General features: G+C 37.8%; 1 protein-coding gene across 6 annotated transcripts in view; it reads right to left on the reverse strand.

Moving 5' to 3' along the window:
• FRMD4A (FERM domain containing 4A) overlaps positions 1 to 24,108 on the reverse strand; it is a 416,929-nt gene that overhangs the window by 291,315 nt on the left and 101,506 nt on the right. Inside the window, exon 1 of one of the 6 annotated variants that reach the window (XM_069106436.1) lies at positions 8,687 to 9,643. The exons of the other annotated variants lie outside the window; for them this stretch is intronic. The gene's annotated coding sequence lies outside the window, so the exon portion shown is untranslated. Of the gene's footprint in view, positions 1 to 8,686; positions 9,644 to 24,108 lie in introns of those variants that run through there. 6 annotated transcript variants of the gene reach the window in all.

Here is a 24,108-nt window from a genome sequence, read left to right on the forward strand (position 1 = left end):
GATTGTTGAAAACTAAAAATAAATAAATATATTTTTTAAAAATGCCTTTTCATTCATTCACTCTGAATCAATCATTTACTGTGTGACACTGGAAAACTCAACTCCCATGCTTCAGTTTCTCTATCTGTAAAAAGGGGAGAATTATCCATATACCTATCTTATAGGATTATTGTGTGGATTGAAAGAGAGAATATTTTTAGAATGCTTTGTACATTTTAAAGCAGCACATAAAAGTAAATTATCATTCTATCCCAATTACCTTCCCCTTTCTCCTCATCCTTCCTCCTCTTCCTCTTTGGTCCATGTCAACCCTATGGTTTGCATTCCATCCTCTACTCCTTCAGCTTTCCAGTACAATCAAGAAATAAACACATGATGCTAGTAAAAAAGACAGACATTAAAATGTCTAGCAGGGGTAGAGCTAGTACCTCAGTTAGTCAATCAACATACATGTATTAAGCACCATCCAAATACCAGGCACTGTGTTAAGCTCTGAGGCTATAAAGACATGCAAAAACAGTCATTGCCTCCAAGGAACTCACATTCTAATTGGGAAGACAACATGCAAAAAAACTAGGTACACTTTCCCCAATCCAAATAGCTTGATTTGGAATGGCTTGGCAAAGTTCCTACTGGCTTACTTCTTCAAAGTCATAGCCTGTCTAATTATCTTTGTTTCTCTCCAAGTGCGTAATACAGAGTGTTGCAAATAGTACACATTTAATAAATATCAAATCAAATTAAAAACTACAGTGTTTATGTATTTTAATGGTTAATAATGGCCTGGTCTGGCAACTAAAATATTATCATTACCATTTCCTGTCATGAATTATCAATCTAACTCCCCATTTCATACACTTTTTCCCCCTCCTATCAAAAGGAAAGGACAATCATGAGTCACAAAAGAGAAATCAATCTCGAAAAGAACAAGTTGATTCTAATGGAAAATGAATGTTTAAATCCTCGAGTACTGTTTTTGGGCATCTGGGATAAAAACCATTGTTAAGAGGTGTTGGTGCTACCCACACATGCCAAAATGGTTCATTCTGAGGCTGCTGATCTGCTGCTCCCTGACAAAGAGAAGTCAGTACATCAGTGCAGACTAAGGAAAGGGAGCCAGACAGATACATTATCCTGAAACTTTAAACACTGATTTCTTCAGTTTTAATAATAAGCATATATAATTTAATGATGTGCTTTTTCATATAACTGGCACAATGATTACCTAAAAGATTAAAGAAATAATTAATTCATTCACTATTGAGTGCATACTCTGAAGCAGCTAAATGGCAAAGAAGACAGAGAGCTAGACTTGGGGTTAGGGGGACCTCACTTCGATCCTGCTTTACTCCTAACTTGCTATGTTGTCCTAGACAAGTCACCTAACTTCCCTCAAGCTCAGTTTCCTCATCTGTAAAAGAGGGATAATAATAGCACTTTCTTCACAAGGTTGTTATGAGATGACATATGTAAGGTATTTTGCAAAGCTTAAAGTGTTATAAAAGGTTAGTCATTAGGCATTATAGCTAGGCACATGAACACAAAATATTCTGACTATGGAATAGCATATACATTTCAATAAAAGGCAGACAAAAGAATAAGTATGTGAACATTGTCAGCTATGTGGGAAGGACCATGTGAAAATAAGTGTTTTAGGCATTTTAGACATTAGACAATTTCTACCTATTTGTTCATTTGGGCCTAAGCAGACAAAGAGATAGGCACATTTAGACTGGATATCTCTGCAAAGTTACTTCCTTCAGAGGCTAGGATTCTGATTTGAAAATTAAAAAAATAATAAGGATGTAAAATTGAGAGATTTGGTTGTGTTGGACATCTAGAATCTGCCATCTACATCTAAGAACTAGAGTCAGGGATGCTGATAGGTCTGGGATATGGGTAACCAGTCAGTGCCTTTTGTCATCCTTCCATTAAAAAAAAGTATTGTTGAGTTGTCTTCAGTCATACCCAACTCTTTGGGACCCCATTTGGGGTCTTCTTGACAAAGATACTAGAGTGGCTTGCCATTTACTTCTCCAGTTCATTTTATAGATGAGGAAACTAAAGCAAACAGGGTTAAGTGACTTGCCTAGGGTCACACAACTAGTAGTCTAAGGCAAGATGTAAGCTCAGATAGATGAGTCTGCCTGACTTGAGACCTGGCACTCTATCCGCTGCACCATCTAGGTGCGCTTTTTCATAATTATTTGGTGGTAATAAAAAGTCAGTGAGCTGAGCCCCAGACAAATCTCCTTTATTCTCATTATCACTTCTATAACAAGACTTAACATCTACAAAGAAACAATAATTTCATAGTTGGTCATTTCATTGATTAGAGTTGTTAAGTCTCTCAAAGCTGTCTTCACAATGTGATTATTACTGTTTTAATTATTTTCCCTTCACTCTTCCATCAGTTCATAGAAATCTTCCTAGGTGTCTCTGAAACTTTCTCTTCTTTTCTTACAGTACAATAGTCTTCCATTACATTAACATGTGATAATTTGTTCAGCCATTCCCCAATTGATGCATATTCCCTTAGCTTCCAATTCTCATTTGGGAGGAGAGTGTAGAGAAAAATAAGAGCTTATTAATTGAAAAAATGTGCTTTAAAAGTAGTGATTTCTTTTTCAGGGGACAAATAACTGCTGATACCAGTAAAAGTAATACATTCATACAAAACACAAATAATAAACTTTAATAATAGCAGCCATAATTCCATTGTTATGTGAAAATAGGGTTGTAAAATTTCAGAATTGCAAAGTTGGGAAGGATCCCAAAGGCTATCCCCACTCAAAGCATGAATCACATCTGAGAAATGGTGCTTTGATTTTTGCTTGAAAGTCCTCGGTGATGGGGAACTCAGGAACTTTTGAGCCTGTTCTATATTTGAACATGCCTTACAGATGAGTTCTTTCTCATTTTGAGCCAACGCCTTTTTCCCTGCAATTTCCACCTATTTGTTCCTTTGGGCTCAAGCAGACAAAGTCTATCTAATCCCTTTTCCATATGACATCCTTTTTAACTATTTGAACACAACAATCATATATCACATTGTCTTTTCTCCTACAGGCTAAATCTCCCAAGTTCCTTTAACCTTCAAAAAAGGTTGGTGGGGTTTTTTTTTTGGGGGGGGGGAGAGGGGAATGAGACTGCCAGCAGAGAACACACAACTAGATAATAGCAAAGATATTATTAGATTGGAAACCATGAAAGCTGGATTCTAGTCCTACTTCTGACATTAACTAGCCTTGTGACCTTCCTCACCTGTAAAATAAATGCACTGAGCCTACATGATTTTTCAGATCTCTTCCTGGCACCTGTGTGGTTCAATGGATAGAGTACTGGACTTGGAGTCAGGAAGACCTGACAATACAGTTCTCAGACATGTAACAAGTACAAGTCACTTAACCTCTGCCTCAGTTTTCTCATCTGTAAAATGGGAAAAATAATAGCACCTACCTCCTAGGATTTTTGTGAGGATCAAATGAGATATTTGTTAAGCAGAAACTTTAAAGTACTTCAGAAATACTATGTATTTATCATTATTATTATTATCATTAATTAATCTATCACTAATATACTGTGATACCATGAAAAGACAGGCTATTTCTGAGATACTCCAGGTGGCTCAGTGAGTAAGAGCATTGGCCCTGTGTCAGGATGACCTGGGGATCGAATCCGGGCTCAGATATTTAGTACCACACCCAGAAATAACTGGCTGTGTAACCTTGAGCAAGTTACTTAACTCCAATTGCTTAAAAAAAAAGAAGATGCTGATCTCACAGGAAAGAGGAAAAGGATTTGGTTTCTAAAAGAAACTGCTGGGGTAAATATTTTGGATAATCTGGATATATGCTGATGCAGAAAGTTACCTGCTGTAAACAGATGTTTGGCTAGGAGTTTTCATGTTTAGAGTGTAGCTCTGAAAAGCCAGGACCACATACATCTAGTCAAACTTAAGGGGAAAAATTAGAAATAATCCCAACAGGTCAATATTTCTTTACTTATTTACCTCCTTATTCATTAATTGATTGCCAGGGAGAAGGATATGTTTCAGGTTCTCTGGGGTTATTTCCATTTCCTGAGCAGCTCAATGATCTGGGCACTAAACTTTTTATTAATGCAGCCTCCTATTAACACAACCTAAGGTTGAATTCCAATATGAGATTTGTTTTTTGATATCTCACTAAAGTGTAGAGACTCTGGATTGTGGAAGGGTCCACCTTTGTTGTTGAGTGGATTCAGTGGTGTCCAACTCTGCATTACCCAATTTGGTTTTTTTTTTTGGTAAAGATACTGGATTGGTCTGCCAGTTCTTTCTCCAGTTATTTTACAGATGAGGAAAATGAGGTAAACAGGGTTAAGTGATTTGCCCAGGTTCACACGGCTAGTGTCTGAGATTGGATTTGAACTCAGGTCCTCCTGACTCCAGGACCAGGGCTCTCTCTATCCACTGCACCACCTAGCAGTCCCTGGAAGGCTCCACTAGAAGAGTGTAAATTCTAACAATTCTTCTCCAGTTAAAGATGATAGAATAGACTGTGGTGTGTGTGTGTGTGTGTGTGTGTGTGTAGAAAGGCTACAACCCGCAGGGGAAGAAAAAATGTCCATTTCCAGTAAAATCATGAATCCTAGTAGTAACTGGTTAGAGTGAATAATGAACCTCTGAAGTATCTGAATACTCAAATTTAAACTATTCAAAGTTGTAATCATGTAAAATACAGTAATTGGTTCTAGGCCAATGGAAATACACAGAATACAAATAATGCCACCACTTCAGAAGATTTTATTCACACTAATAGGGACCTAGCTGTTCTGCAGTGACCCTGTCACTTACTACCTTTGTGATCTTGGACAAGTCACTTAACTTCTGTGTTTCAGTCTCTCATCTGTAGAATGAGGAAGTTGGATTACATGGCCTCTAAGGTACCATTGAGCTCTATGTCCATGATCCTGTGATCACTCAAAAAAGCATTTAGTACTTACTATGTGTCAGGTAAAGTGAAACATTCCCTGTCATCAGGGAGATTATATTCTAATGAAGGAAATGGCATGTAAAAATGATGATGATAACTTAAATTTACATAACGCTTACTACATGCCAGTCATTCAGCTAAATGCTTTACAAATATTACCTCATTTGATCCTCAAAACAACCCTAGGACATAAACGCTATTATTATCCCCATTTTACAGTTGAGGAAACTGAGGCAAACAGAGGTTAAGTGACCCATCCAGGGTCACAGTGCTACTAAGTGTTTGAGACTGGATATAAACTGACTCTACCCACTATACCTTTTAGCTACTCTAATATGTATATATACAAGCATATATACAATACACACACATAGTGTGTGTGTGTGTGTGTGTGTGTGTGTGTGTCTGCATGTACACAGGGCAACTAGGTGGTACTAGACCTAGAGTCAGGAAGATTCTTCTTCCTGAATTCAAATCTGGCTTCAGATAGTTACTAGCTATGTGACCCTGGGAAAGTCACTTGACCTGTTGACCTCAGTTTCCTCATCTATAAATTGAGCTGGAAGGAAATGGCAAATCACTCTAGTATCTTTGCCAAGAAAACCCCAAATGGGGTCATGAAGAATTAGACAGGACTGAAAAACAACTGGAAAAACATACACACACATATACATACACACATATATACATACACATCTACACACATACATGTTAATATATCTATATCAAAGAATTTTTAAAGCACACTCAGGGTCATTTGTGACTCAATGCTTCTTTAAAAATTTTTTTTTAAATATGCTTCTTAAAAGAGTTGTTTGAAATGTATTTCTGAATTTTGAATTTGCAAATACCAGCTCTTATCCTGGGATGTTAGGCTAGACATTTTAGAAAAGCTACACTTTCCCTTTTAATACGTAAATTTATTTTAGAAAATAAAGCCTTCAATTTTGAAAATGACCTGAGATATTTCCAAGTCAGTCATTCCTGATACCATGCTAAATCCATATCTTAGAATGTATGTGAGGGATTTGGCAGAAGTGTACATTTTCACTCTTACAGGAAAAAGAGTAATGAGAGCATGAGTTTATAGTAATAGTTTTCTCTGAAAGTACTTTATCTTTATTTCATGTTCCTGAAAAAAACAAAACAAAACAAAACTTAGATACTCGGATACACTTCCCTCAGGTGACATTTCATCAACTTCCTTACAGGATCACTGTTCTCTTCCCCTTTCACATACCAATTACTCCCCCTTTTACTTTTACAATCTTCTCCACAGCTCATGCACTTCTGATTCAATGGTCTTTCATCTCAGTTCCAGGACCCTAGAAAAGGTCTAACCCCCCACCTGCATGTGGTACTTTTCCTTTTATTTAAAGATAAAGTCACACAATTGAACACGATTCATATGGGAATGACTTTGTTACAGACTATATAATGAGGAAACTACTTAACCTCGTAGTGCCTCAGTTTCTCTGCCTTCCTCGATATTTGTCTTACTTTATTGGGCCATAATGAAATAAATTCTAAAATTAACAGACCCCCCCCTAGATCAATATGAATAATATTAACTTATGTTAATACTAATGTTAATTATAATCATGTTAATATTATTCATATTGTTAACATATTCATAAGTATGAATAGCTGGTATCATTGATAAAATAAGTTTATGTTGAATTTCTAGAAGAATATAGCAAGAGTTAACAACAAGTAATCTACTATTTATCATATAGGATTTTCTGATATTCATTCATACTGAACCTGTTGCCATTGAATGCGTGAAGTTATATTTTTTCAAGGGTTAATTTTCCTATACATCTTAGTTTGCAATTTAGGCCTTGCTCTCCAAGCTAATCTGTAGCCAATGCACTCTGGTTGGCCAGTACAGTTTTGATTTCCATGAGTCTCCAAATATTGACTCCAATTAAATTAACAGTAGCTATTTAACCACCCAGGACCTAATAGTTTCAAATCTATTTGTCACAGCACCCTCATTCATGCTGAGTACTTAAACAAACTGAAACTACATTCTCAGCAAAATGATTCTATTTGCCAACAGCAGTTAATGCACCACAAGTGGCTCTTCTCTCCACATTACAGTCTGCAAGAGATGACTGACACTTTGGGAATCATGATCAGAACCCTTCTGCTCTCAGTTTTTATCTCTTGGCCCAGCATGAATCAACACAAATGTACAGTGAGCCAAAAACCAGGTTTTTTTAATGAATGAGTTTGAGGTAATTCTAAAAAAAAACAAGCTATAGACAATAAAATGCATTTTTTAATTTTAATTTTTTGACATTTTGTTTTACATTTTCTAAATTTACCTAAACCTAATTGGTGTTTATTAACTACAATGGATAGATTACAGAACCTTAACCCATGCTACATCTTTTCAGGGTTAGTGCTGATTTCAGCATGTTAACTTAGCAATCTGTCCTGTAGTCACCATGACTGATGCTTTCCCTCACAACCAGGTCAGTTTTGGAAGACAAGAGGATTAGGAATATTAGAGAGTGAGTAAGGAAAACCTGCATCATTGGGCTTGCACTTAAAAGACCTCCATCTCATTCATCCCCTCTACCACCCACCATGAGACAACACAGCAAAAGCCATTTATTCCCAAAATGAACCACCAGGCCATCACCACTGAGAATCTAAGACTTAAAAATGGGCATGCTCCAATCTTCTGTGGAGCTCTGTTTAAAATCTGGGAAGCTACAAACCTAAATAAGCTAGAAACAATAGCAGCTTTCTCTCTCTCAATGCTCCATTAATAAAAAATGAAAAAGCCTCATCCATTCATAGTGGGGTCAGGAGAGTCTTTTAAGGGCACTGGATCACATTTCTTTGAATGCTGGCTTGCTGGAGAGGCAGCATGGTTGTATCATTCAGAGCCGGTATGTATAGTAGCAAGTGACTGCCAGATCTATTCTTAGAGCAGCCTTCCCTTGGAAATTTTGCAAAAGATGCTTGAATCTACTAGGCAGTTGCTCCACTAACAAGGTAATGAAGAAAGGAAATGAGTTTCTGTATACACACAGACTGCACACACAGCTTTATAAGTAGATGACTAAGCAGCCTTTTTTAAATTTAATATGTAGGAACTTTTTGGGTGTGGGTTGCCCACAAAAGAATCATTTTGCCTGGATGCAAACAAAACAAAGGTGTTTTCCAGCCTTTCTTCTTTTCTTCTCTCTAACCTCTTTCCTTCCTTCTCCCCCACCTTTGCAGTACCCCCTTTTCTCTGCATGAAACTTGCAGCAGCCATTTGAAATGTAGAAGAACAGTCCATCCTTAGCAGTCACAGGAAGCCGGCTGCAGTTGTCTCCACCCTGCCCCCTCTCACCCACTAAGGATGATAAGACTCTTGTTCACTCTTCTGACACTTCCACAGAAGTAAAAAAAAAAAAAAAAGCACCCTGCACAACTGAGCCTGCAGCTATTTTGTGTGTGAAATTCAGATTTGCATGAGCCTTAAGGTGGGAGGGGGTGGCAGGAGGGAGAACGTTATATTTCTCACGTGGAGTTAACATTTTAAAAATTAATCACATTCCGAGAAACAAAATGTTTGTGACTTCAGGACATATGGTATTTTATGCTTTAAAAAACAAAAACAACTAGTCCAGCATTCTACAATGGAAAGAGAACTGCTGCACGATCCGCCACCTCACTGCAATCTCTACTGGAAAACAAAGAAACATTACCTTTTTGCTTCTCACTTCCCGGGGAGCAGGGCAACTTCAGATTTTAACCCAATTATCCACAGGCAGCAGCATCCCCTTAAATCCCGATCCAGCAGGCCCTCGGCCTAAAAGGCAGCATCCATTGCTCTGAATCCGTGGTTTGCTAGGATGCAGGCCTGGCCCTTCCTCTCCCTCTCCCGGACCGGTGGCCGCGCGCGCTCTCTGCAAGGAGCTGCTCCTCTCTCTCCAATCCTACCACATCCCATGTCCCCACTAACGGTCTCTCACACAGACACTGGCTGCCATCCAGAGTGCACCACAGCCATCTCTAATCCCGACAGCTTCGGGGAGGGGGGGCGGGTCAGAAGAGAGGTAACCCCCTCTCAGCTTGCAACCTGGTAAGGAACTCACGCGGAGGCACCGGCACTGGCACCGGCAGACAGGACACAGCCTGTCTGGGCGATGCAAGAGCAGCTGCTGTCCAATCACCCTTGACACGGGCTTCACACGTTCCGGGAGTCCCTATTCTGATTTTTCCTTCTCCTCCTCCTCCTCCCGCAACAGCTCACGTGCAGACAAAAACACACTTCGAACCAGAGGACGAGTGGCGGGGGGGGGGGGGAGGAGGGAGAGGAGAGGAGAGCTGGAGAAGGGGTGTGTGTGCGGTGGGGGAGCCTCCAGGCCCTGACGCGGCTAGGTCATGTGAAAGGCAGGGACCTTGGCGTACAGACAGCAGGAGAGCGAGTTCAGCGGGAGCGCGGTGGGTCGGGCTCTGCCTGCCTCGCTGCGGGGAGGCTAACTAGTGCCCAGACCTGAGGGGGGCGGTGAAAACCCGGGAGAGCAGCAGAGCCCCCTCCTTTGTGTTCCCTCCTCTCTTTAAAAAGGGAGGGAGGGGGCACGAGGGAAAGCAGCCTCAGAGATTGTTAATCTTTCAATTTCCTCTCGACAGCATATGCAATCAAGGCAAAGTTATGTCTTGAATTATGCTCGCGAGCAGAGAAGCACTGTGCTGAGTAGGGGAAAATTCCTCCCCGGTAAAGAGCGAGAGGGGGAGAGAGAGTGTGTGTATGTGTGTGTTTGTGGGGTGGGGAAAGGAGGGAGGGCTGTGAGGAGGAAGCCAACTAGAGAGGGGCCAGCTCCTCAAAATGAAACTCCAAATTTCCCCCAAGGAAAACCCAGCGATCAAAGCCAAATTCCCCCTCTCCAGTCTTGGCGATCAGCCAGGGCAGCTACCTTGGCCAAAGGTGTGATGACCATGCTCCATTTTATTTTGATGCCCTTGAATTTTACTCTCCCTTCAACTCTTTAGAAATGGGAATTCCTGTGAGATAACCAATGACAACTGGCTGGGCTCTAGTCAAGGATTTTACAATTACCAAGGAAAGGCTTTTCCGCGAGAGTTCCATGTCTACAGACCTGGGGGAGGGTGGAGAAAGAACCTGCAAGTTCTTAATCCAAAAATAATAATAATAATAAATACAAATAAAAACGAACACAGTGTATTATTATTCATAATAGTAACTCCACCCACTTTGTATTTCTAGAGCTCTTATGCCTGAGGAGCTCAATTTCCCAGACATACATGTTCTCTTTAATTGACAGAATACCCTTGGGAAAATAAGGAAGGAGGCAGGAATTATCACCCTCTTTTTCAGGGATATTGAAATTCAGTCGTGCCTAGGTCAAGAATAGAAGCCCACACATCCCCTGACTCCATCCAACTAAACCACAGCTGAGTCTTTAAGCGGTTTTCTTCACCCTATTATATTAACGCCCCCACAGACAAAGGCGGCACGACCAGATCTGGCATTACAATTGCCCAGTTCACGGTCAGGCAGCGAAGACCTCTTAAACTCCAGCATTCAAACAAGTCACCTCTCAAGGTAATGAATTCACCCCGTGATGTGTTTGCAATTAACCCTTTGCAGAAAGATCTTCAGGAAAAGTTCATATTTTCTCTTAATAAATGCAAGGGAATCCCTCTACAAAGCTTTTGTTGCAGGAGACTAATACCATAATCATCAAATGCACTTGTTATATTTGCGTTTTACAATGAAAAATAGTTCATCCAGACCAAACTTTTCATTTTATGTGTGAGGGGACTGACCCAAGTTATGACTTGTCCAATGTCGTGCTGGTAAAACGGGGCAGAACAGATCCTCTGACTCCAAATTCTAGTACTCTTTTACTATGCACTCTATGATTTGACTGTATAAGGTCAAACGAAATTATAGGCATTACCCTGTAGGGTAGAGAAGCTGCCCCAGTCTGGAAGACCTCGATTCAGTATTAACTTCTGACTGGAACTGGGTGTGTGACTCTAGAAAAGTCACTTAACCTGTCAATATCCCCAGGCAATTCTCTTAAAACTATAAATTACAGAGCTGTTACCAATCTACATTGTTTGAGGGAATCTCCCCACCCTGTGACTTTCTACACTGATTAAATAATGGGAGAAAAAAAAATATATATATACACACACACACATATGTAATATATAGACACACACACTAATATACAAATATTTTATATCTATAATATTGTAATCTAAATTTCCCCACTCCTTGGGAAGAAACAAAAAGGTAATGTTTCTTTGCCTTACGGTAGCAATTGCAAATTTATGTAGTAACAAACCATCTAATGAGGTCTCTATTGTACTCCTACTGATCCATGATTATTATCTCATGCCAAACCCTCCTGTAAAAATTGAAGAATATTTCTGAGTCTTCTTTGCACAAAGGACATTCAAAGGCAATTCTGACTTTTTGCAAGTAAAATAAGCCTTAAGCAAAACCAAAAGAGAAAAAATTTCCACAGTGTTTAGGACATAATCCTCAATAGGATATCATACTACTGCTTGTCACACACCATGGCTGAGAATTTACAACTATGTTTTCATATGATGACGTCAACATGCTTAACCTCTTAAAAGTAAAGCTAATAAAAGGTACTAGATTCATAACTCTCCTAATTGCCACCTGTACTCACAGGCTGGGGAAAAGGTGGATGGTAATTAGCAAATGATGTTTGTGCTATGACTTTTTAGTGTTGTTAGTAGGAAAAAGGTGGCATGTTTCTATTTGTTTATTTTCTCTACCTATCTTTTTACCAAAGATAATCATTCCAGTTATTGATCTATGAGAGATTTATCCATTTTGTAGCATATCTTTATTTCTTAAAAAAAAAAGAAGAGTTCTATAGATCTCATACACCTAGAATTTAGTAAACATTCGTCAAAAATTTCTCTTGCTATTATTGAAGATGAGATGGAGAGAGATAGGCTAAGTGATAAGTAGGTTTGGAGTTACTTAATTCACTGAGACTCTTAGGTTCTGAGTTAAAAGAGAACTCAGAGGTCATGTAACAAACTATAACTTTAAAAAATAGTTCTCTCTATTGTTATTGTTGTTATTCTGTTGTTATTGTGAAATAGTATTTTAAAAATTATTTTTGGGGTTGTTACTAGTAAATTATAATACATATGATTTTGTCGGTTAATCTTGCATTCTTCAACTTTGCTGAAATTTATATTGTCTTTATTAAGCTTTTGTTTGAGGCAGTTGGATTTTCCAGATATACTATCATATCATCTGCCAATCATGATGAGAATTCCAATAATTTTAGATTTGAAAGAGACTTCAGGTTCCATTTATTCTAGACACCAGAAATTCTATATAACCATTCTAGATACCAGAAAAGGAATCTCCATTACAATATATTCCCAAGTGGTTATCCAATCTCTGCCTGAAAACTTCCAATGAAAGGAAAATTACCATCTCCAGAGCTAAATTTTTCCTGACATCAAACCAAAAGTTGTCTCTGAAACTTTCTCCCTGGTTTCCATTCCTACTTTTCCTCACTGGGACCAAAGATAACAAGTCTAGTCTTTAATCCACATGACAACTTTTCAGATACTTGAAAACAGCTACCAATATCCCCCTTGAATCTTTTCTTCTTCAGGGTAAACTCTTTTCTCCCACTACTTCACACACCTCCCTTCCCAATGCCCTGCACCAACCTTACTTCATTCAGATTCTTAGATGACATTGAATCTATGTCCTAGATTGAGTTTTCTTTTTTATTTGTCAATTTTTTTTCTTCTGAACTATGGTGCCCATAACTGAACACAATGGTGTAGAAGTGATCTGACAAGGAAAAACATACAGTGAGATAATCACCTCCTTATTGCTGGAAGCTGTTCTTGTTCATTGTGGTTCAAGACTACACTTTCTTTAACTGACTTAATCACATTGCTTAGTCAAACTAAGCTTGTAATCCATTAATAACCCCATCTTCATTTCTATTGTTTATCCAATATCTTTTCCCTATCTTAATTGCTAGAATTTCTTGAACTGTATCAAGCAAAAATTATTAAAGTGTATATCCTTACTTTATACTTATATTTAGTAAGTGCTTCTATAGTGTTTTTCCACTGCATATTATTTGGGCTTTAGGCTTAAGGTAGATGTTTTTAATGTGCTAGAGAAAAATCTTTCTATGTTCCTTTTTTTAGTATTTTTATCATGAATGAATATTGAATTTTATCAAAGACTTTTTGGCATCTATTGACTCATAGTTGTTTTTTTTAACTTTTTTTGGTATATATGATATTGATAGTCTTTCTGATGTTAGTTTTCTTATGCTTGATCTAAACAAATACTTCTTGATTATTATGAATTATTTTCTTGACTACTGCTATATTCTATGGGCTATTTCATTTAGCTTTTTTTTTTTTTTTTGCTTTTTGGAAGGGGGAAGGCAGGGCAATTGGGGTTAAGTGACTTGCCCTAGGTCACATGGCTAGCAAGTGTTAAGTGTCTGAGGCTGGATTTGAACTCAGGTCCTCCTGACTCATTCACTGTGCCACCTAGCCATCCCCACTTAGCATTTTTGCTATGCATTTCATTAGTGAAATTGATCTATAATTTTTAAATGTTTTCTTCTCCTGGTTCTAAAATCAACACCATTATGGTGTGCAATCTTTTTCTATACTACTGAATAATCTATGTATCATTTGTTCTTGGAAAGTTCCAAAGACTTTTGCTGTGAAAAATTCTGGACAATTTTGTTTCTTAAACTGAATAATTCTCTGATAATGCATTTTTCCTTCCTCTAAGAGAGACTATTCAAATTATTCATTAGTGTTTAGTAAATCTTTATAAAATAAAACTGGTGAAAGAATTCGCTATTTAACAAACATACTTTGGAAAACTGATTTTTGCAGGAAAGAGATTTGGATCTTCAACTTAAAGCATAATCTAGTGAATTCCAGGAACAAACATTAAAACAATACCCCCTCACCCCACACACACCCCCTGCCCCCCCCCCCAAAAAAAAGGTATTCTAGAAAAGACAAACAGAACCAAATGGAATAGAATATTTCAATTGTGGATTCAACAAATGAAAGATATACTTGATTATATTTAAAAAGTACATAACTAAAAATACATCTTCTCATTTTTGGGAAACCTAGCTTCATCTACAGCCTTCTAGTGTGGCACAGTAGAATTACTTTTGGACTTGGAGTTGAGACCTGAATTGTAATCCCAACTATAACTAGCTTGTGACCATGGACAAATCACATCACTTCTCAATGTTTTGGTTTTCATTTGCAAAATGAAAATAATCATATTTTACCAATAATTTCTTACAAAATTAGCAATCCATATCAGGGACAAACATACAGCTTTTTTTAGACCATATAATTTGATTAAGCAGAATACAATAATCCATGACCATGTCAGATAAGAAAGAGTTTAAACTATGGTTTTAAAGTTATATATCTCAATACTATTACAAAGAGGAGTCAAGAAGGGGAAAAAATGTCACAATTGGACCTTTTTTAAACAAAGAAACTAAACTTCAGTGAAAGTAAGGTTACATCAAAAGTTGATGATCCGTTTTGAAAATGGAAAGCAGATCTCTTATTTATGTATGACTGTCCCATTAGGCCACAGGGCCTTTTCTTAGGCATTTCCCTAAAAAATTCCAAATCAAGTCAACACAGGGATTTTTTTTTCTACCCTAGTCCAGCTGTTAAATGACAAAATTCCAATCCATTAATTCCTATGTTAAAAGATTTTAGAATATTAAAATGTTACTTTTGAAGGGTTTTAGCAAAGGCCTTATTCTTTCTGTAGAAACAAATATACATTTAGTTTTGTTTTATTACTTAAAAAAACTAACAATGACCAATTATATTTGTATAACTAAACCAACTCAGCTAATTAAAAACATAGGAAGGTTCAGTGATTTTGCAAACATAATTTGGACAAATCCATTTAATTTATTAATAAATAAATGGTTCATATTACTCTTTCCCAATCTCTTCTTCCTCTGGGACCCTAAACCCTCCGAGCCAGTAGACTATTAGCTCTCTGAGGGCAGGGAAGTTTCCTCCCCATCTCTCACCCTTGCTCTTTTTGGAATGGTTTTTGTCTTTCACCCTCCTCCCCACCCCCACCCACCCCCAGCACAGTCTTGCACACAGTAGGCACTTAAGAAATGAACTAATAACAGAACTCCAAATTCTACTTGGCCTGGAAAAAAACAAACCTCACAACCTAAACCCTAAGAAAATGATCTTATGTCTTATAAACAAACCCTAGAGTGATTATGAAGTTGAATTTCCAAAGTGAAAGTAGACATATCTTGATCCAAACACTCCATATGCTTAATAAAAATCATGCTTGATTTTTAATTAATATATAATATTAGGTAGGTAGCACAGTATACAGAGTGCTGAGCCTGGAGTCAGGAAGACATCTTCCTGAGTTCAAATCTGGCCTCAGACTTACTAGTAGTATGACCCTGGGCAAGTCACTTAATCCTGTTTGCTTCAGTTTCCTCATCTGTAAAATAAACAGGAAAATGAAATGGCAAACACTCTAGTATCTTTGTCAAGGAAACCCCAAATGGGGTCATGAAGAGTCAGACATAATTGAAATGACTGAACAATGAATTATATTATATGCATATATAATGTTACATATACTTGATATGTAATAAACACAGTAAATAAAAGAATTCAACCAATGTCAATTTTATGTCTTGAAATTAATGCAATTAATTCCTCCCCCCTCCCCAATTGTTTTGACTCGAAGTCAGTAGATTTAAGGATTCAGGACTTTTACCAAACTTTCTGCTCTGATTCACCCTTCACTGATGCTCAGAACAGTTCTAAAACCTGGGCCAGGGCTCACTAGGGCTTCAGAAGTAATATTATTTTTTCTTTTGCCTCATAGAAGCTAGGTCCTGGACTCTATGACCCAGACCTCCTTTCCTTTGGGCTCTAAACCCATTGCTCCAGTAGAATGTAAAGACAGATTATTTCCTTTAATTTTTTTTGTTATTTTATCCCCAGATACCTAGCACAATGCCTAGAAGCACTTAATATGTACCAGTTGAATTGAAATGAATCCATTTCCCAAGTCCCCCAATGCTTGACGCCCCCTGCTGACTGTAGTTTTTGTTTTTTCCTACTCTTGGAAACAAGGGGAATCCATTTCTTCATAAAAGCTGTCAAAGATGGTTTCAATGGAGGATATAGTTTCATTTTAGTGAGCCTTAAAATAGCAACAGAACCCTTAAGATCTCCACATTTGGTTCATCAAATCAACGATACTGGTGAAGTTGAGATTGTGAACACCAAAGACAATTTTTACGATGGTTTTCTTTGATTGCAGGTCTGGCTGAGGAGGGAAGCCCCAAGTCATTGTGGTGTGAGGCAGTCCAGCCAAGGCCACGTCTGAGATGCCTGTGGTGATGCCTAGATTCTAGAGGTCCTAATAGGATGGTACACATATGGGAGGAACAGTGGTAAGGTCCCAACTGTGGCTTTTTAAAAGGTCAATAACTCTGGAAAGGGCCATACTTTAAGCTTGTTGTCCCTCAATTATTTTTCAGTTGTGTCCAATTCTTGTAGACCCCATTTGGGGTATTCTTGTCAAAGATACTGGAGTGGTTTGCTACTTCCTTCTCCAGTTCATTTTTACAGATGAGAAAACTGAGGCAAACAGATTTAAGTGACCTGTCCAGGGTCACACTTAAAAGTTTGAGGCAAGATTTGAACTTAGATCTTCCTGACTCCAGGTCTGGCCCTACTGTGCTACCTAGCTGCTTCTATACTTTGAAACAGGTGTCAGCTAATAGCCTTCCAAAGGACTGCATGTTGGTGATTAATAGCAGAGAGCAATGACAGAGGGCAGGCCCCTGGTATGGAAGGAGAGAGACCCAGCACTGATGGGGAGGGTGGGAATAATTACAAACTTCATTTACTTTACAATTGTGCCTAAAGTCAACCCCAGTCATATCACCCCAAATCATTCAGTAGATTGTCACCTCTAACCTAAACAGTGCAGAAATTTCTTAAATGGGGAAAGTGCCCAAACTAGCTGAAAGTGCATAGATAAAGACATCTTGATGAACATTCACACATTGAAACTCTGGCTTAAAATTCAGCAACCTGGCAGCATTGCTTCTGATATGGATGTGAAAATACATATACAAGTAGGTTTCCTCTAAAGAGTTATGATCATTTTGAGTATGTCTTAAAAATGAGAGCAATAAATGTGATGTCTTCTCTCTGGATCTTCCTGTCTGTCTTTATACATGGCATTTTCATTCTCTAGCACAGGGGTGGGGAACCTTGAGGCTACAAGTGGCCTTTGGGATTTGTTCTGTGAAGTTTGGATTCAGTCAAAGGGTCATACTTGAGGATCTAGAGGGCCACATGTGACCTCAAGGTCACAGGTTTTCCACTCCTGCTCTAGAACAAGCTCAGTCTTGTCTTCCAGTAGAACAGGTGGGATGGGACAGTAGACCAGGAGTTATGGGACATGGGTTCATGGTGTAGCTATACTGGATAACAACTATGTAACCTTGAATGATTTGCCTAAACTCCATGGGCTGTTTTTTTATCTGTCAAGTAGAGATAATAATACTTGAATTCCTTCTCTTTCAAAGTTGTTATAAAGAAGGTGCTTTGCAAACTGTAATGTACTACAGAGAGATAAATGGAGCTATTATAATTATCTAAAATAGATATAACTGTCATTTTTTTAAAAAAGGTACCAGTTTCCCTTCTTATTTATATGAATTAATTATAGAAATTAAATATAATTTATATGAATTATATGAATTTATATGAACTAACATCTTTTGTCTATAGTCTCTCCTCTCCTCATCAACGGAAATGTTTTGTATACCATGTGCAAGTATCTCATAGGAGTATAGATGTAGTATGCCCAGGTACACTAGCAAACATGGCCCAAAATCATTACTGTAGACACAGTGTGGAATACTGGACATAACTTCTTCGCAAACAATGACAATTGTGATATTTTGTATGAGGGCTGAGCAATAGAGTAGATAGAAACCCAGCCTCAAAGTCAAAGGAGACTGGATTCAAATCTAGCCCCTGACATATACTGACCAATTCTGGACAAGTAATCTGTCATCTCAACATTATATACAACTCCCTATGACATTTTCTATATTAATGAAACCACAGGTTCCATCTTTATCTCTATTATTAAACTTTTGATGAGAGACAGTATGACATAGCAGATAGCCTGCTGAGAAGTCAGGAAAAATTGGATTCAAGCCCTATTTCTGACCCATACTAGCTGTGACCATGGGCAAGTCATTTAGGTTCTCTCTTCCCTAGACAACTAAGACTAAAAATTGCATATGAATTTCTGATTTGCATCAATGAAAGGAGTTTTCATGTTGAGGGATTTCTTTAAATTAAATCACAATCCTCCCTCCACCTCTAAATAAGTATGTGTATATACATGTAACACATCTGAAATATGTGGAATGCTATGAAATTTAATCTGTATTAAGTTCAAGATTTATGTATCATGAGGTTTAATTAGAACCTACATAATTTAACCCTTGTAAGTAAATCACATGCAATGCTTATGCTTGGTCACTTACAAATTTCATTGTCTTAAATCCCCAACCTCCACTTTGAGTGGACTGTGCATTCTCTAATGATACTCTTTATTATCTGTCTGTGATTTACCTGAGTGAAAATGCAAGTCTACTTGTGAAAGACCCTGTCTGTGTTCCATAGGCACATTATGACTTGAGTAATGACACATTATTGACTTGAAATGTATGCCTGTGAAGAATGATAATTAACCACCTGAAGGTGCTCTGAATTTCAACATTTTTTCCCAAACCCCACTACGTGACAGCTCATAATATACTGTGCATTACGATATGACATATCTTCTCCCCTGATTCCACATATCCACATGTGAATGTCACTTTTCTGTCTACCTGGGAGGTACCCTACAGTAGAATAGCAACTTATAATCAGTGAAAGCATCCAAGAACACAAGTTTCTATGTCATTTCTTAGTACCAGATTCTACACACTTTCTCTAAGAAAAGGAGAGGATTTGAAAATATGGTTTGACTTCGGTGGACTTATTCAGTATTCGGGTTCAGGGTAGATCCCATGGTAAGCCCAACACTGAATGAAACACAATGATTTTATATACAATCATACAACTAACGAATACTACTTAGCATTTAACCTTTAAGAACTCTTAGGATCCTCACAAAAACCTCATGAAGGTTTTCTGCTCATAAAGCGTATTCATTGCCCTTATCTGAAAAATTTAAAAAAAAATTGGGTCAAAAAGAGATTGGGTAGTTCTCAAGGCCTCATGGTACAGGGACAAAAGCACTGAACTGGAAATGGGGTGGCCTTAATACTGACTCTGCCATCATTTTGATGTGTGACTCTGGATAAGAAATTAACCCCTTGAACTTCAAACTAGACCTCAGTTTCCTCATCCATAAACTGAAGAAACTAAGCTAAAGAGGCAGAGAGGAAAATATGTTTCTGCCATTTGGGACCTCTAGGACTTTGGGAAAATCACTTCACCTCTGTGGGCTTCAGTTTCTTCACATGTAAGATGTGGGACTTGACCCAGATCACTTTTGAGATTTCTTTTGGATCTAAACCCAAGATCCTATCATCTCTAAGGTTTTTCTCAACTTTTAGATTCCATGATTCTATGAGTATGGATTAAAAATAAATAGCTGGAGCTGAGAAACTGAATTAGGCAATATGATTTCCCAATAGTAGTTAGTTGTTGATTTCTGAGAAACAAACAAGACATTATTCATAGAAGTCTTAAACTTTTAGAGATAATATGTATTGCTGAGAAGGTTGACAGTATGTAAAATAAGGGTAAAAGATTCCCAGGCTGGAATATTATCTTTGGCTTAAGTAAAATTTCCATAACACGGTACAGGATTGCCGCTAATGACTATGATAACCTCTAATTACTGAAGTGGTTTGCACACAGTAGGTGATTCCTCACGTTTGTTGACTGCACATATGTCAATATTTTGGAGGAGAATAAAGAACCCCACTTTGATTTTTGCATTAGGACATTTATCTCATCTTTTCTCCTTTCCCCACCCAATGATGAATGTTTTATTGTTTTTTTTTAAAATGAAGGCTTTGTGTTTGACACATTTGATCTAATGTCTATACTTAGTTAATTTCAAAAAGGAAAAGATTTGTCATTTGTGAGCAATTGAAATCTGGAGTCTCCAAATGTGTTCTTGTTGTTTTGAATTTAGTAGGGATGACTCTTATTTCCTGATAACAAATCATCACTAGATACTGTCTGTAGTATGATGGATGACAAATCAGTACAGCTATTGTATGTGACAAATGAAAATAGTGCTGAGAAAGGCAAGATAAAATAACTTCCTATCTACCATGTGCTTCCAGGTTTTGTTAATATGTACTTTATTGGCATGGTCATGCCAAAATGGTTGGAAGAGCTTACATTTCGCCAACTTTTTCTTTTTGTTAGGTATATTTCAATTCTTTCCCATAGATTTAGTTTTTGTAACATAGGCAGAATGCAATTCCTTTCTCTTCCTTTTCCCCTTTCCCAGAGAGAAAAATAGGAGCTGTAATCATCCTCTAACCGTAACCATGGGCAGCCCAACACAAAGAAAACATCACAGGTACCATCATTCCTCTCTTGGCACCTCTCCTAAGACTATCTTCATAAGAAATTGTTGCTGCTGTTGGATAGTACAGTGGATGGAGTTCTGACCTGGGATTCAGGACATCTTAAGTTCCAATTCTACCCCAGACCCTTATCCTCTATGTGACCCTTGGCAAGTTACATGCACATTCTGTTCCTCAGTTTCCTCATCTATAAAATAATGAGTTTTGTGTCAATAGATTCTAATATTCCTTCCACCTCTAGATCAATGATCCTAGGTATAATATGCCCCAATGGGACTCAATGATGGAAAAAGTAATGGACTGGACCTCATCTCAAGGCTTGAGTCTTTTACTCCTCTATCCTGACACTGTCTATTCAGTTTCCAAGAAAACAGTTTAAAAGGCAATCCAGGCAACTGATGATTTTATCTGTGTGGTGCCAGATAGTTAGATTCTCTTAGTGTGTATATTGATTGCATGGTTTAAAGGCACAGTCCAAATCATGATGACAAGGAATTTGCTTATTTTTCTGGTATCTTCATCTCTGCTTCTATTGCATATATTACTGACCTGTATAGAGTGTAGACTTAAAGTGCTATGTAAGTTATTAACAATTATAGAAATATGCTTTACCAGAGAACCACAATAAGAACATGGTAACAACTAATGCTAAAATAACATTTATAGAAAACATTATCTCCCTACTAATCCTCAACAACCTTCCTTTGGCACCAGAGTAGGCAACCACAGAACCATCAAAAGACCCCAGGAAAAGCAGCTGAGGAAGTGGCTTTCAAGAGGATTTGATAAGAAAAACAACACCCCACATGTTTTGAAAAAGGAAGTAAAAATTCCCATTTGAAGGGCAGATGTCCCCTGGTTTCTATTTGCTATTACCACAACACATGAACGGATCTAATTTTAAAAAATCATTTCTTTTCTGTTTTCCAGCAGTGCTTTTGGAGCAGGTTTTCTGGGCAGTCTTTTGTCTGAGTGCCAAGCAGAGAACCACTGGCTCCTTTTTCTCCTACACTTGTTCTTAAACAGTTGTGATTGCAGTCGATCTGTAGTTTTACCAAATGACATTAATGAGTACAATTGATGTGAGGGGGATGGGAGTGGGAAAAGCTCCTTAACACTGGGAGGGATTAAAATAAAATCCTGATTCTAACAGGATGAGTTATAAATGAGCCACTTTGCCTGTGACTTTGTTTATACTGCAGTAGGGTATCGTTTTACTTGGGAGACTGTTCATACATCATTGTACTAATGAGCTAATGAGTAACTAGATGCCTGTATTTTCCACTTTGGGGCCCCAATTTATTCCAGGGCAGTAATAGCCTAAACAAATTAAAAGAGAGGGTTCAAGAAGGAGAATGTGTATGTGTGTGGGATGAGGGTGGGGGGGCAAGATTCTTTAAAATACCTCAGGACCTAAAATGAAATGTGGTTATAATGAGTTCTTGTTAGAGAGAAAATAGCAATACTGAGCTTAGGGATGTGGATAAAAACAAAAGAAAAGCTAAATGAAAATCTAAAGGGACACCAACTGTTTCAAAATCTGGACTGAAAAATATGTGATAGAGGTGTGTCTCCCTTTCTTAGTTTAAAAATACAACACAGTGCTTTGTACACAGTCAGAACTCGATAATGCTTAACTGAATTTCTCAAAAAATTTCTCCCCCAAGCTCAGAACTTCTCCTACCTTTCTAAAGGATAGAACATGAAGAAAGAAAAGCAATTCATGAATAGGATAGGTAAAATCACATGTATAAAGAGAAGGTAGTTATGGAACAAATTCTTTGACAAAGTCACGTGACACCAAACAACATCCAGATGAACAATAAAAAGTTCTAGAAATCATCCCGGTCTTTCCAAAGTACTTAGATATTTGATGTTTAGGCAAAACATCAGGATGATTTGTTGGACTTTCTGAATTTCATCCAGCTACCTGCATAGCTAAGCCCAACCCCAAACTCCTCCAGTACTAAAGTATAATTCTTGAACTAGAAATCTCTTCTTTGTTTTACTCTACCTCTCCATCCTTCTTTCCATATTGGAGAGGCAGGTGCTACCCATATGCAAAATATTGCAAACTAGAAGTGTAGTGTCCTCCCACCATGGAGGAGTCAAGGGAAGTTCATAAACTATTTTGAAGTCCTAGGCTAGATTCTCCTAGACAAGGATTTACTCTCACAATCAGCTTTTATTATCATTCTCTTGCCCTATATTATTGTCATTGCTCTTCCAACCCCTGCCCCCCATCCTGATTGCTTTGATCTATGAACATACTGTCTATTATAATCAATACATTTTCCTCACATTCCACATGAAGTATTTGGGTCTATATGTTCACATAGAGATGATTTTAAGACAGAGATTTTATCTTTATGATGGTTTATGGCAGGAATTTAAAATATAAAAAAAATTCTTACAAGTTTGCTGACCCCTGGTTTATAACAATATCAGAAGTTTTCACCTACCAACACACTCTAATTTGAATTGGTTTGTTGAATTGAATTGAATGAGAAACATTTTTAATTTCTCTAGACTCATATAGTGTCTTTCTTCATATGTTTTTTTTTTTCTGAGTAGGGAAGGCAGGGCAATTGGGGTTGTGACTTGCCCAAGTCACATGGCTAGTAAGTGTTAAGTGTTTGAGGTTGGATTTGACTCAGGTCTTCCTGACTCCAGGGCAGGTGTTCTATTCACTGTCCCACTTCACATGTTCTTTATCTGGTTATATATAATAGTCAAAATAACTTATTCACTCAAAGTCATTCTCAAAAAAATATTGCTGTTACCATATACAATGTTCTCTCAGTTCTGCTTATTTCACTCTTCATTATTTCATTCAAGTTTTTCCAAGAGAAACGTAAAATTTTAAAGCTGAAGGCAATCTCAAAGTTAATCTAGGACAATTCCTTTATTCTATGAATGAGGAAATCGGGCCCAAAAAGTTTAAGGGATTTGCCCAAGGTCAGACAGTTACTTAGCAGGTGGAAAAAAGACTGATGCATGTTTCATTTCATAGGTCTTATCATAACTATTAGATTGTAAGCTCCCTGAGGGCACTGATTGTATTGTTCTTATCTTTGCATCTTTAGTGAATTATACATGGAATTGAATTTGGTGGTGTGGTTTAGAAGGTTGGGATTTGTCTATGAGATTGGTGATCTAGGGCTAAGAAATGCCGGGCAGCTAGATGGCACATGGGATATAGTACCAAGCCTGGAGTCTGGAAGGTCTGAGTTCAAATATAGCCTCTGACACTTACTAGCTCTGTGATCCTGTGCAAATTTACCTCAGTTTCCTCATCTGTAAAATGAGCTGGAGAAGGAAATGGCAAACCACTCCTGTATCTCTGCCAAGAAAACCCCAAATGGGGTCACAAAGAATAGGCCAAAAAGAAGATTGAAAATGTCTAAACAACAACAAAGTCTAAAGAAACCAAG

This window comes from Petaurus breviceps, unplaced genomic scaffold, assembly GCF_028583685.1.
Source record: "Petaurus breviceps papuanus isolate PSGF00001 unplaced genomic scaffold, PetGlider_PUasm1.0 79, whole genome shotgun sequence".
Taxonomy (NCBI): Eukaryota; Metazoa; Chordata; class Mammalia; order Diprotodontia; family Petauridae; genus Petaurus; species Petaurus breviceps.